The 12,620-nt window shown below is 42.9% G+C and overlaps 1 long non-coding RNA gene across 1 annotated transcript; it reads left to right on the top strand.

The window, feature by feature from the left end:
* The first annotated feature begins 4,655 nt into the window (after positions 1 to 4,655).
* LOC130126165 (uncharacterized) lies at positions 4,656 to 7,680 on the top strand. Its single transcript, XR_008811707.1, has 3 exons — positions 4,656 to 4,723; positions 6,905 to 6,963; positions 7,658 to 7,680. It is a non-coding gene; the product is annotated as an uncharacterized LOC130126165 (long non-coding RNA).
* Positions 7,681 to 12,620: the final 4,940 nt, after the last annotated feature.

Raw genomic sequence — 12,620 nt, 5'->3', positions numbered from 1 at the left:
ATGTGTTATGAAGGATAGAGATGGAAATGTGCTGACGAATAAGGAGAGTGTGTTGAGAAGGTGGAAGTAGTGCTTTGAGGGGTTGATGAATGAAGAAAATCAGAGAGAGAGAAAGTTGGATGATGTGGGGATAGTGATTCAGAAAGTGCGGTGGATTAGCAAGGAGGAAGTGAGGGCAGCTATGAACAGTGGACAGGCTGTTGGTCCAGACGACACACCTGTGGAGGCATGGAGATGTTTAGGAGAGATGGCAGTGGAGTCACCTGAATTTGCCAAAAAAAAAAAAAAAGACAAAGGCTGGACATTAAAAAATAGAAGAGGTTAGCATTAAGCATATAATAAACACACACGTAATGGCAGCAGTAATAGTTATAGTAGTAGTATGAACTAGCAAACGGCTGTTCAGAGGCCAAAACATCCACTTTGCATTGTCAACCGGTCATCACAAGTTGGTTTACAAATGATGTCTACAATCGGTTGCAGAATGGTGCGCATTAAAACCTATGTAGTGCTAAAGACATGGAAAGACCACCGGCCATCTGTGCCCCGCAATCATGCACAGACAATTTCAATCTGACAAATAAAAAGGGAAGAAAAAAAATTGTACTAAATAGCCATCTCTGATGACGATGATGGAACGAGAAGACCTCTTACTCCTTAATGAATCTGGCTGTCATTTATCACAGACACATTCACAGATAAATGAGTGAGCATCTTACTTGTAGTGTTAACGAGTTTAAAGTCAAATTCAGGAAATAACTAAAGTAAATTGGTTGGTAATGAAATTGACCCTTGAAGACAGCAAACACCGATGAGATATGGTGGGACGAGTATTTTCACAAATGAAATATTTACTATTAACTAGCTTGTCATTGCAGAATATGGCAGGCTTTCTTTAACTGTCTCAACTTTTCACAACTACTCTTCTCCTCCCTTCCCATTTGTCTGCTCAGCGGAGTACATTGGCGGAGATGAAAGAAGTGAGGAGGGGAAGTGAGGGAGAAGAGAGGAAAATTGACACTCTTATGGCTTCACATATCACAGAGCATACCAAACCACATTTCTAGCTTATGATTGGGCCTCCATAGTCAGACCTGCAGTGACCTCATCCAGAATTTCAAAGCTGCCCTGAAAAATACTCCATCTGAGAGATGAGTGAGTTTCTCTGCCAGTCTGCAATCTCCCCCCAAATGAGGTTCAGGTGTATAGTGTGGAAATCAGGAGAGTTGGAGCACAGCTGTCCTCCGCTGTGCAGGGTGTAGCCACTATTTTGCTGTGTTAAACAACGAATTTTCTTCTCCGAGATGGTTTTGAGGCCTATTCTTTTTGTCCAATCTTTTTTTTTTTTACTTTGCCAACTGTATGACATCTGAATGCTTTGTATGACTTTGGATTAAAGCTGAGGCTTGACAGATTTTGTCACGTTGCCCCTGCTTCTCAGGTTAATGTGTCACAAGGCAACGTATAACATGGCTTTTGTGAGACAAATGGAAATATTTGCTTGCTAAAAATGCCAGGATGTGATATTGTTTCCCAGACTTTACTGAGTTGAAATACATTGTCAATTTTAATAATTAACTTGTTAATCGTGCAACTTTTAGCCTTCATTCTTGATTATGTGGATGCGGGTTTTTAGCAAGGTTAACTGCTAAACCTTGAGCTCCGGCAAATAGCTTATGTTACAACTAGCTTAACGTTACATTTTTTCCCTCTGGTTTTAGGATTTTCATCCATTCATCAAAATGTCCAAGAAGCAAGCTACATTAAGCAATTACTTCAGTGTTGCACCACCTCCAAAGGAATGCAAGACTGAACCTGTACATAAAAAATGTGCATTCACAGAGAAGTGGCTGCAGGGAGTAGCCTGGCTCCAAACAGATGACGACCGCACAGAGATCCATCCATCCGTTATCTGAACCGCTTATCCTGCTCTCAGAGTCACGGGGACGCTGGAGCCTATTCCAGCGGTCATTGGGTGGCAGGCGGGGAGACACCCTGGACAGGCCACCAGGCCATCACAGGACCCACATACACATTCATACCTAGGGACAATTTAGTGCGGCCGATTCACCTGACCTACATGTCTTTGGACTGTGAGAGGAAACCGGAGCCCCCGGAGGAAACCCACACAGACAACATGCAAACTCCACACAGAGGATGACCTGGGATGACCCACAAGGTTGGACTACCCCAGGGCTCGAACCCAGGACCTTCTTGCTGTTAGGCAACCATGCTAACCACTGGGCCATCATGCCGCCCGCACAGAGATGTGGTACAAAATATGCTGTGAAAATCCCAATCTCGTGGCTAAAACAGCACCTTTAATATAGGGACAAAACATTTCCGTCATCCAGCTTATGAAAAGCACGAGAAGAGTAAAGAGCACGTGAACACAGTGCAAACTATTGATAACAGGTGCAGCCATGATCAGAAATCCACTTGCCCTCTTGACACGTGGCAAGACAAACTGACTGAAGAACAGCGTCAAGCACTGTGTAATATTTTTCTGTTGGCCTTTCACAAAGTGAAGCATGCACGCCCGATGCGTTCATATGAGGACGATATTGCACTTTTCAAGAGGCTTGGGGTTAATGTCAGGAGTGCATATCATTCATAAGAAGGGGGAACCCGCATCATGCAGAGCATCACACAGACAATCAGTTTAGAATTGAGTGAAAAATTGAAGCCAGCCGAATTTGGGGGCGTGCTCTTTGATGGATCAGAAGACATGACACAAGTGGAGTAGGAAATTGTGTCTAGCGACGGAGAGTTTACCTCAGATTTCATTGGATTAATTAATTCGAGTGTGAACCGAGCGGTACAGGTCAGATTGGAGCAGCTCTTCCATACTTGTGGTTTAGGGGATCATCGGAAGACGAAGTTGGTCTTGGTGTGTACAGACGGAGCAGCAGTCAGCGTTGGAGTTCACAGTGGGGTCGTTCCCAAATTGCATCAGATGGTGGCAATCGGGGATTCCCTTGTGCATATTCTGTGTACTGCCCACACCCTCGAGAACTGCACAAAGTCAGCTGATTGCATGGTACCACACTGTGAGACATTTAATTGCTAGGTTGCCAAGTTGCTGAGCTTTTATTTATAGAGAGGGGGCGCAAAAAGAACAGGACTACTAAAGGAGATATGTGATGAGAATGGCATTGTCTTTGTGAAATTAGGAAAGTTTCTCAACATCAGATGGTCTGCATGGAGGCAAGAGACTGTTGAAATATGGAGGGTATAAACTGCCATTCAAATTCAAGTTGCTACAAGTGATGAGAGTGACCTAAAACATATCTGCACAGAGCGTTTTCAGTGTTTCCTTGCCAACATGCTTGACACTGGAAACGTTTTACAGTTCACCAGGATATAAACTGCCATACAAGAGACAACGGCCATGGTTTGTAGTTATCCATGAAGTAGGAGTAGAGGGTATAAGGCATGGTTTGTAGTTATCCATGAAGTAGGAGTAGAGGGTATAACTATCTTTCATTCATTTAATTGTGTTTAGCATTTTTAGTTGCCAAGTTTCTGGTTCCACAAGGACATGCAAACGTGCAAAAATATTTTGCTCTGAACAATTTCTGTGACAGCAGGGCCCTTTTCTTGAACAAAACCAAGTCTTTCCCAAAGCCAGAAAGAAGACTTCTGTGATGGCCCGCCAGGGATGGCTCATTGGTTGGCACGATGCCAGTAGATGACGGACAGTGGAGGAGCACTGTTAAGCAAGAGTACAGAAACTGAACCTGACATTTTGTATGAATTATTAAAATCATATCTTCAAGTTGCTTTCAAAATGAGCAAATGGTGACAGCATGTGTAAATTCAGTTTTAGCATTGACTCTAATTCCCAAATAGATAATATTTATGGGCGACAACTGGCTTTTTTTGATGCTTTTTGCAAGCCAATGTTAAGACCCAACAATTCAGTGTTTCTCAGAAGTTATGATTAAGGTGTCTGTTTTGACCGCCTTGTGAGATCATGTGGTCTAGATGAGTCTCCAACTTGTTTAACTCGGACAGATCAATGCAGGGGAAGCTGCTTTGTTGTGTAAAATGGTTCCCCTCGACTGTCAAATACTGTTGCCGTTTTACCCCCAAGTGTCTCCAAAATTGAAATTTGAGTTGCTTAAAAACAAATTAAGGTACAAGCCCAAAACATGCTGTAGTTTTAAGTCATCTCATGAAGAACAAAGCAGGGAACACATGGCTAAATATTTCCTTTACTACCAAAAACCTTATGTGTCAGAATGATCATGTTCATACAAGAAAAAAAGAAAAAAAAGGTTCATCATTAATGTTTACAGGACTCCTATTGTTGCCGCTATAATTTCTTTGCTTCGATGTCACTGTTTGATAGGGCATAAAAGGCATTTGACAGTGGTGGCCCCAGAGGAACAAATTAGCCAAGGAGAAAAGTGGAGCTACTTGACAACCTGGGGAAAAAAAATACAAAGAAAAAGTTTCTGGGTAAAGAAACTCTGTGTGTGTGTGTGTGTGTGTGTGTGTGTGTGTGTGTGTGGTGTGTGTGTAATTCTGTTCTGATTGTGCTCCTCTTTCCCTCCGTCTCCCCCCCCCCCCCTTTCTCTCTTTATGCTCTCCTGTCTGTTTTTCCAACAACTGTCAAAGCATTGTCAAGGCTCCTGGATCCCGTCTGCTGTGGCGGAGTGGCTCGGTAGCAGCAGCAGCATCAGACTGGACCTTCCGAAGGCGGCTTCATCGTGTCATTGTGTGAAACATGCTCATTACGTATTCACGTAATAGATAATAATCAAATTCTCTTGACAGAATATTTCTAAACATTACTTGCTGCAACTGATAAGGGCAGTGCAGAAAGAGGTCACGATGAGTTTCCTTTTTTCCAGCTTTCTACTTATTGTAGAAAATGTGTTTCCCTCCATTTAATTTAATTCTATAAGTTGCTATTTGTTACTGCAACTTCACTTAAGATATTAGGTGAATCAGAATCAGAACACTTTATTCATGCCCGAGGGGAAATTGGGTACCACTGTGTCCAATTTGAGCAGTTTTCTGTGTTCGTTTTACAATGGTGAAATATTGATGTGGGAGATGTCAAAATTTGAAAACATTGTTTTTGAAGACATTTACGACATTTTGCACACCGTCTCGTCCTGCCACCATTTGCTGCAGGTATGCAAGAACATAGTATAATAATCTAAATCCATCTTGATCACTGCCAGCTGTTTCCGCCTTCTGCCCTCTTGAGAGTCGGCTTCACAATATCAAAAACTGCTGTTTGTTCTCTTACTATCTCTTCTTCTCTCTATATTCTGCCCTAACCTCTTCTTTTGTTCTACTGATTTAGCTATTTTCTGGGCTTGCTTCACTTATCACTAGATTCTCCAGTTTTCTTTCTCAAACGACTTGTGTTTAGTAGGCAGTCTCTCGTTCCTAGTTTGTTACTAGCGTCAAGCTTAGCCTAGCTTAGCAGTTAGCGCTATTGCATTTGCAGTCAAAGCAGCCTTGTTAAAACAATGGTGTGTGGTGACTGTTCTGCAGTTACAGATGGGTTGTCTCTATTAGAAAGACATGTTCGAGAGTTAGAGCAGCTTCTTTCGGCAAGGATTATGTTAGACGTGACAGCACTCCAGATAGCCTTAGCCCCGGGCCTGACAACAGACCTGCTATTGTTAGCAACTTTTGACCCATATAGAAGAAATCCGTCTATATGAACCTTTTCATTCAGCTTCCAGGGCCTGTCACTCCACTGAAACTGCTCTGACCAGAATGGTGAACGATCGTCTACTAACTATAGACTGATTCCACTTCTGTGCTTTCATTACTGGACCTCAGTGCAGCCTTTGACACAATTGATCGCTGGATACTAATAGACAGAATAAATTGTAAATTTGGTGTCTTTGGCTTAGTTCTCTCATGGCTTAAGTCCTACTTATCTAGAAGAACATATTGTGTCTGCTATAATAATATTACATAACATTTCTCTGCTGTTAAATATGGTGTACCTCAGGGTTCAGTTCTTGGCTCCTCTACTCTTTATATTTCACCTCTTGGCCAAATTATACGCAGTCATGGAATAAATTTCCATTGCTATGCAGATGATACTTAGCTCTATTTGCCTATAAGGGCTGTTGATCATACTCAAATGACTAATTTAGAGGCCTGCTTGGATGCAGTGAAAAATTGGATATCACTAAATTTTCTGTTTTTAAATTCTGATAAAATTGAGATGCTGCTCATTTGCCCTGCTAGCTATAGACACCAACTTGATGAAGTAACAATAAAAATCGACAACTCTGTGATTTCACCAAGTGTGGCAGCCAAAAATCTTGGTGTTACATTTGATCCCAGCCTTTCCTTTGATAAGCACATTAAATAAATCACCAAGACTGCCTTTTTTCCACTAACGTAACAGCTAAAATTTGGCCTTTCCTGTCCATAGATGATGTAGAGACTAATACATGCATTTGTTTCATCTGGACTTGATTATTGCAATGTTCTTTTTCAGGTCTGCCACATGCTAGTACTAAAAGTAGCGCAGCTAGTGCAGCAGAAGTACAGCTAGAATCCTACCTAAATCTAGAAAGTTTGACCATATTACACCAATTCTTGCCTCCCTTCATTGGCTTCCTATGCATGTTAGATCAGACTTCAAGGTACTTCTGTTGATTTATAAAATCCTAAAAGTGCTTGCCCCATCTTACCTGTCTGATCCAGTTAATCCGTATATTCCTTCCAAGCTCTTCGCTCTCAAATACAAGGCTCCTGTGTGTACCCAAAGTTAAAAAGAAGTCAGCTGGTGTTAGGGCCTTTTCCTATCGGGCCTCGTTCTTTTGGAGTAACCTGCCTGCTGCCATCAGACAATCAGTCTGCTGAATCCTTTAAATCCAAACTTAAAAAAACACTTCTTTTTGTCTTAACCTACAATTAGTTGCCTTGAAGTTGAGTGCTTCCCAACCTGTACTGCATGGCGGGTCAGTTTCTGTCTCGGTGAGTTTACCTAGCATTGTTCCACTGACGACATAATAGATATAGATTATTGACTATTGCAAATTGTTCTCTTCTCTCTTGTATTTTCTCTCTCTCTGAATGATGTCTTCCCCTTTCTCTTCTTCTGTGTGTGTGAATTACATGGAGGGAAAGTTTTCCCTCCCTGTTAAAGGGTTTTTTTTTTTAGGGTGTTGTTCCTTATCCGATGCGAGGGTCTAAGGACAAGTTGTTGTGTTGCTATAAAGCTCCCTGAGGCAAATTTGTAATTTGTGATATTGGGCTAAACACATAAAATTGACTCAACTTGAAATGTAATATTTGCTTTTTTGCCATTTTAAAGCCTCATTAAGCAATATTTTTGACAGTGAACCAATGACTAATGTTAAAGGATTGCTAGTACTGCTGATCCCACTAAGAATTAACACCCCAGTCTACAGTTTTCCTTAAATGGATGGATAAATGTTACATAAATTCATCCATGGGTTGGTGACTTGTGATATTAAGAGCCCATAAGAAAGGTTTCATGCAGGTTTGACCATTTATGACAAAATTGTGAGCGGTTTTGTACCGCTGTTTTAGTGCCACTTGGGGGCGTTGTATTCTTTAAACAAGCTCAATACTGAAGGGAACTCCACCAGTGTCTGTGTTAAAATACAGAAGAGACAAAATGCGTAAACTGAAATCATCCTTGCAGACAAGATGGCAGACAGTGACACAGAGGGCAATGAGAATGAATTAAACCAACAGCAGGGCTCGACATTAAGGCTTGTCCGCTGGTCCGGGATATGCGGATTTTTTTGTAGGGTAAGTGGAAGAGAAATTTACTTGCCCCACCAAACAAGTTAAAAGTCATAAACAAAAAAAAAGAAAGAACAAAGATGCTTCTAAAAGACAATTAAGCCATCTATATTGGTTGCTGTCTCATCAGTTGGTGCTGGAAAGCAATACCAATTCATTAATCATATTTGAGAACTAGGAACTAGACCAAAAACTGTATGTATGTGCAGTTGTGCACCCTGCTCATTTAATAGGAGTTATGTTATCCCCACCTGTTTGTTCATTTGCAGGCTGCAAGCGGAGGCATCCTTCTCTGAAGCCATCAGACAACCCCCCCCCCCAAAAAAACATGTCGGACAGCTGTTCAGCCTGTCTTCACAGCGTATTGCTCAGCAAAGATCTCAAGGTGATTTATTTTGTTTAATTGAAGGAGTGTAGCCTATGGGCTACATGTTTCAGTAAAATTAATATTATCACATTAATGCTTGTGCAAATTGGTAGCGTTAAGAGTATTTTGCTGGCAGTACTCATGTGTAAAGATGGAAAATTACTTCATCTAGGTACTTCGGCTTGCCAGCTGCATCCGGTTTAAAACCAAAATAATCCCAACTAGGGTATTTTGCATTCTTTTCGTGACAAGCTCTTCCACGATCCCATTCGCTGAAAATGTCCACGATTGCCTTCACTGAAGATGCCACCGGGGGGGGGGGGGGGGGTTGTTGGGCTGATGGTCTGATGGTGGCCTGTAGGAAAATTCTGACGCATCACCCAACCCTACTCTGGAACTGGCGTTCGGTGACTGCCGGTCCATCCTTACTACTTTCCAGACTCCAGTAACATATTGCTCGATTTAAGAGATGACGCATAAATCATCTTTGTGAAGCGAGATGCCGAAATGATCAGAATAACTGAGCGAATTGTCTGTTATCAGATAAGTCAACTTACATTTCACATGACTGAGGCAGCAACACAAACATGCCCATCTTTACTATGTACACTACCGTTCAAAAGTTTGGGATCACATTGAAATGTCCATATTTTTGAAGGAAAAGCACTGTACTGTTCAATGAAGATAACTTTAAACTAGTCTTAACTTTAAAGAAATACACTCTATACATTGCTAATGTGGTAAATGACTATTCTAGCTGCAAATGTCTGGTTTTTGGTGCAATATCTACGTAGGTGTATAGAGGCCCATTTCAAGCAACTATCACTCCAGTGTTCTAATGGTACAATGTGTTTGCTCATTGGCTCAGAAGGCTAATTGATGATTAGAAAACCCTTGTGCAATCATGTTCACACATCTGAAAACAGTTTAGCTCGTTACAGAAGCTACAAAACTGACCTTCCTTTGAGCAGATTGAGTTTCTGGAGCATCACATTTGTGGGGTCAATTAAACGCTCAAAATGGCCGGAAAAAGAGAACCTTCATCTGAAACTCGACAGTCTATTCTTGTTCTTAGAAATGAAGGCTATTCCATGCGAGAAATTGCTAAGAAATTGAAGATTTCCTACACCGGTGTGTACTACTCCCTTCAGAGGACAGCACAAACAGGCTCTAACCAGAGTAGAAAAAGAAGTGGGAGGCCGCGTTGCACAACTGAGCAAGAAGATAAGTACATTAGAGTCTCTAGTTTGAGAAACAGACGCCTCACCTTGTCAATGTCTTGACTCTATTTTCTATTCATTTCACAACATATGGTGGTGAATAAGTGTGACTTTTCATGGAAAACACAAAATTGTTTGGGTGATCCCAAACTTTTGAACGGTAGTGTAGTTTGGCCTGTAGTCACCTGTGTACTAATGATTGATTGGAAAAGGTATTTTAATTATTTTTATGACGTCAGCAGTCTCCAGACTGAAGAGGCCACGCCGATGAGTCACGAAACATTGCTGTCTCAATAAACGTTCCGTCCAGATGGACTGATTCGACTTTCTTTGATCAAAAATACATGGATGCAAATGGGAAATTCAACCAGCTCTTCTTCAGTTCATAAGAAAAAGAGGGAGGAAGGGGGAGGAAATAAGGTTCCTGCCCCCACTGTGGTGGAATAGTTCTCATACAGAGTAAATCCAAGGCCTCCAAAAGCCGAGTATGAAGACCTGCGCTGTCGACTTTAATTTGTACTGCGTGTAATACAGACATACATATACACATACACATTCACAACACACGCGCATGCGCACACACACACACACACACACACACACACACACACACACACACACACACACACACACACACACAGGCATTACGTGCACGTCCTGTCCAAGCCCACCAAAGCACTGTTTTGTGATGAATGAGAAATGACATTTCAATTTAGGTTTTTCCTGTCGTGGTGTTGTGGCCCTTGCATACCAATCGCCCCTCTTACTCTCTCCTCTTCCACCTCTACCACACAATAAAATTTGCAAAATACAGGGGGAAGGAAGAGAGGAGGGGAAGGAAGAGAGGGAAGTCGATGCGTATACGTTTGATGAACTAGAATGTTAGCACGTCGACTCCGAGACAGACCCGATGGAAGATTATCCGTCCGTCATACGGTCGTGGGCAGGGGGGAGAATATGGAAGGAGAGGGAGAGAGAAACAAATGCCTAGCGGAATATAAGAAGATGTCGAGGAGGGAGGAAGAGAGAGGGGCAACAATCAAAAAGAGCAAGAAACTAGATGAGTGCACTCAGTAGAGAGCAGATCTCTGCCAGGCGTGTGCGGTAGCATGCGGGTAGCTAACAGGAACCGCTCTCCGCCAGGCGTGTGCGGTAGCATGCGGGTAGCTAACAGGAACCGCTCTCCGCCAGGCGTGTGCGGTAGCATGCAGGTAGCTAACAGGAACCGCTCTCCGCCAGGCGTGTGCAGTAGCATGCGGGTAGCTAACAGGAACCGCTCTCCATCAGGTGTGTGCAGTAGCATGCAGGTAGCTAACAGGAACCGCTCTCTGCCAGGCGTGTGCAGTAGCATGCAGGTAGCTAACAGGAACCGCTCTCCATCAGGTGTGTGCAGTAGCATGCAGGTAGCTAACAGGAACCGCTCTCCGCCAGGCGTGTGCAGTAGCATGCAGGTAGCTAACAGGAACCGCTCTCCACCAGGCATGTGCGGTAGCATACGGGTAGCTAACAGGAACTGCAGGAAAGCCTGTGTGTCCAGCGTGTATGTATGGGAGTAGTGGAATGAAGGGGAGACAATGTGGCGCGTACGTTATCATGGTGTAACCAGAGTAGACAGGCTATATGGAGACAAAGCTTTGGACACAATGTCCACATAGAGCAGATAGTTGTTATTGCTTTGTGTGCTGCGTTTCAAAAAGATGGTGGTAGGCAGTTGTATGGATCTGAACACAACCAAAAGTAATCATAATAATTACATTTATATAGCGCTTTTTTTAGACACCCAAAGTGCTTCACAGTGAAGGAACTCACCTCAACCACCACAAATGTGTTGCACCACCTTGGTGATGCATGGCAGCCATTTTGCACCAGAACACTCACCACACATCAGTTTGAGGTGGAGAGGGAGGAATCATTGAGACAATTACATGGGGGGATGATTAGGTGGCCAGATGGAGAGAGCCAGGTTGGGAATTTTGCCAGGACATTGGAGAATCCCCCTACTCTTTGCGATAAGTGCCGTGGGATCTTAAATGACCACAGTGAGTCAGGGCATCGGTTTAACGTCTCATCCGAAGGATGTCATCTCCTACAGGACAGTGTCCCCATCACTGCGCTGGGATTTAATATTTGTTACTTCTATTATTAGGGAAGACCGTCCCCTACTGGCCCAACAACACAACTTCCAGCAGCAACTCAGTTTTCCCGGGAGGTCTCCCATCCAAGTACTAGCCAAGCCCACACCTGCTTAGCTTCCGTCATTTGGCAGAGCCAGGGTACATGTTGGTATGGCTGCTTGCAATATGGCATGTGGGCATGCATATTGGTGTAGGTGGTGTTCTAGAGGATGGTGCTGCATGTGCACTGACCTTTTTCTCTTCCACTACTGTGGATTCTGCTCAATTGACCATCTGTCTACATTGCTGAGTATTGGCAGAGAGGGGTCAACAACCCGGTTAAAAGACAGAGTCATCTCTCATTTGCAACAACTGAAGGTAGACATAGCCTTTTTACAACAAACTCATCTCTGTAACGCCAGTGTTGCTGGTCTTAAACAAATTTGGATTGGTCAAGTACACCACTCCAAATTTAATGCAGAAGCCAGAGGGACAGCCATATTAATACAGAAAAACATCCCTTCTCATTCTGAAGAGATAAGTAGTGATCCTAACAGGCGATACATCATTGTTGTTGGACAACTCTTTCCCAATCCTGGGATTTCAGTGAAATTATATGCCTCCAACTGTGACGACAATGATTTTGAAAAATTATTTTTGACTACCTAAGCTTGACAATGGATTCCTCATAATAGAAGGTGATTTCAATCTTGTACTAGATGTCACCTTGGATAGGTCATCAAACACTCCCCAGAATCTCTCTGGGTCAGCTGGAATGGTGAGTGACTTCACGAATCAATGTGGTCAGTCAGATATTTGGAGGTTTAAGTTCCCCCACAGCAGAGCTTATTCCTTTTTCTCTAAAGTGCACCATACCCATACCCACATAGACTATTTCCTACTCAATAATAGATTGCTGCCCATGGTTAAGACTTCCTAATATAATAGTATGGTCAAAGCTGATCATGGTGCCATCTTATGATGGCACCCCCCCCCCCCGCCTCCCAACAGAATCTGAAGACTCTACCCTCCTATATTGTCGGACGACAAATTCATAGAGTCCATTTCAGCCTAAATACAAGTTTTCCTAGAGATAAACACCTCCCCAGAGATGTCCCAAGCCACATTATGGGAGACTCTTAAAGTATACCTCCGAGG

The sequence above is a fragment of the Lampris incognitus genome, chromosome 16, assembly GCF_029633865.1.
Source record: "Lampris incognitus isolate fLamInc1 chromosome 16, fLamInc1.hap2, whole genome shotgun sequence".
Classification (NCBI taxonomy): Eukaryota; Metazoa; Chordata; class Actinopteri; order Lampriformes; family Lampridae; genus Lampris; species Lampris incognitus.
Note: the sequence above shows the minus strand (reverse complement) of the source record. Positions and strands in the feature narration are given on the sequence as shown.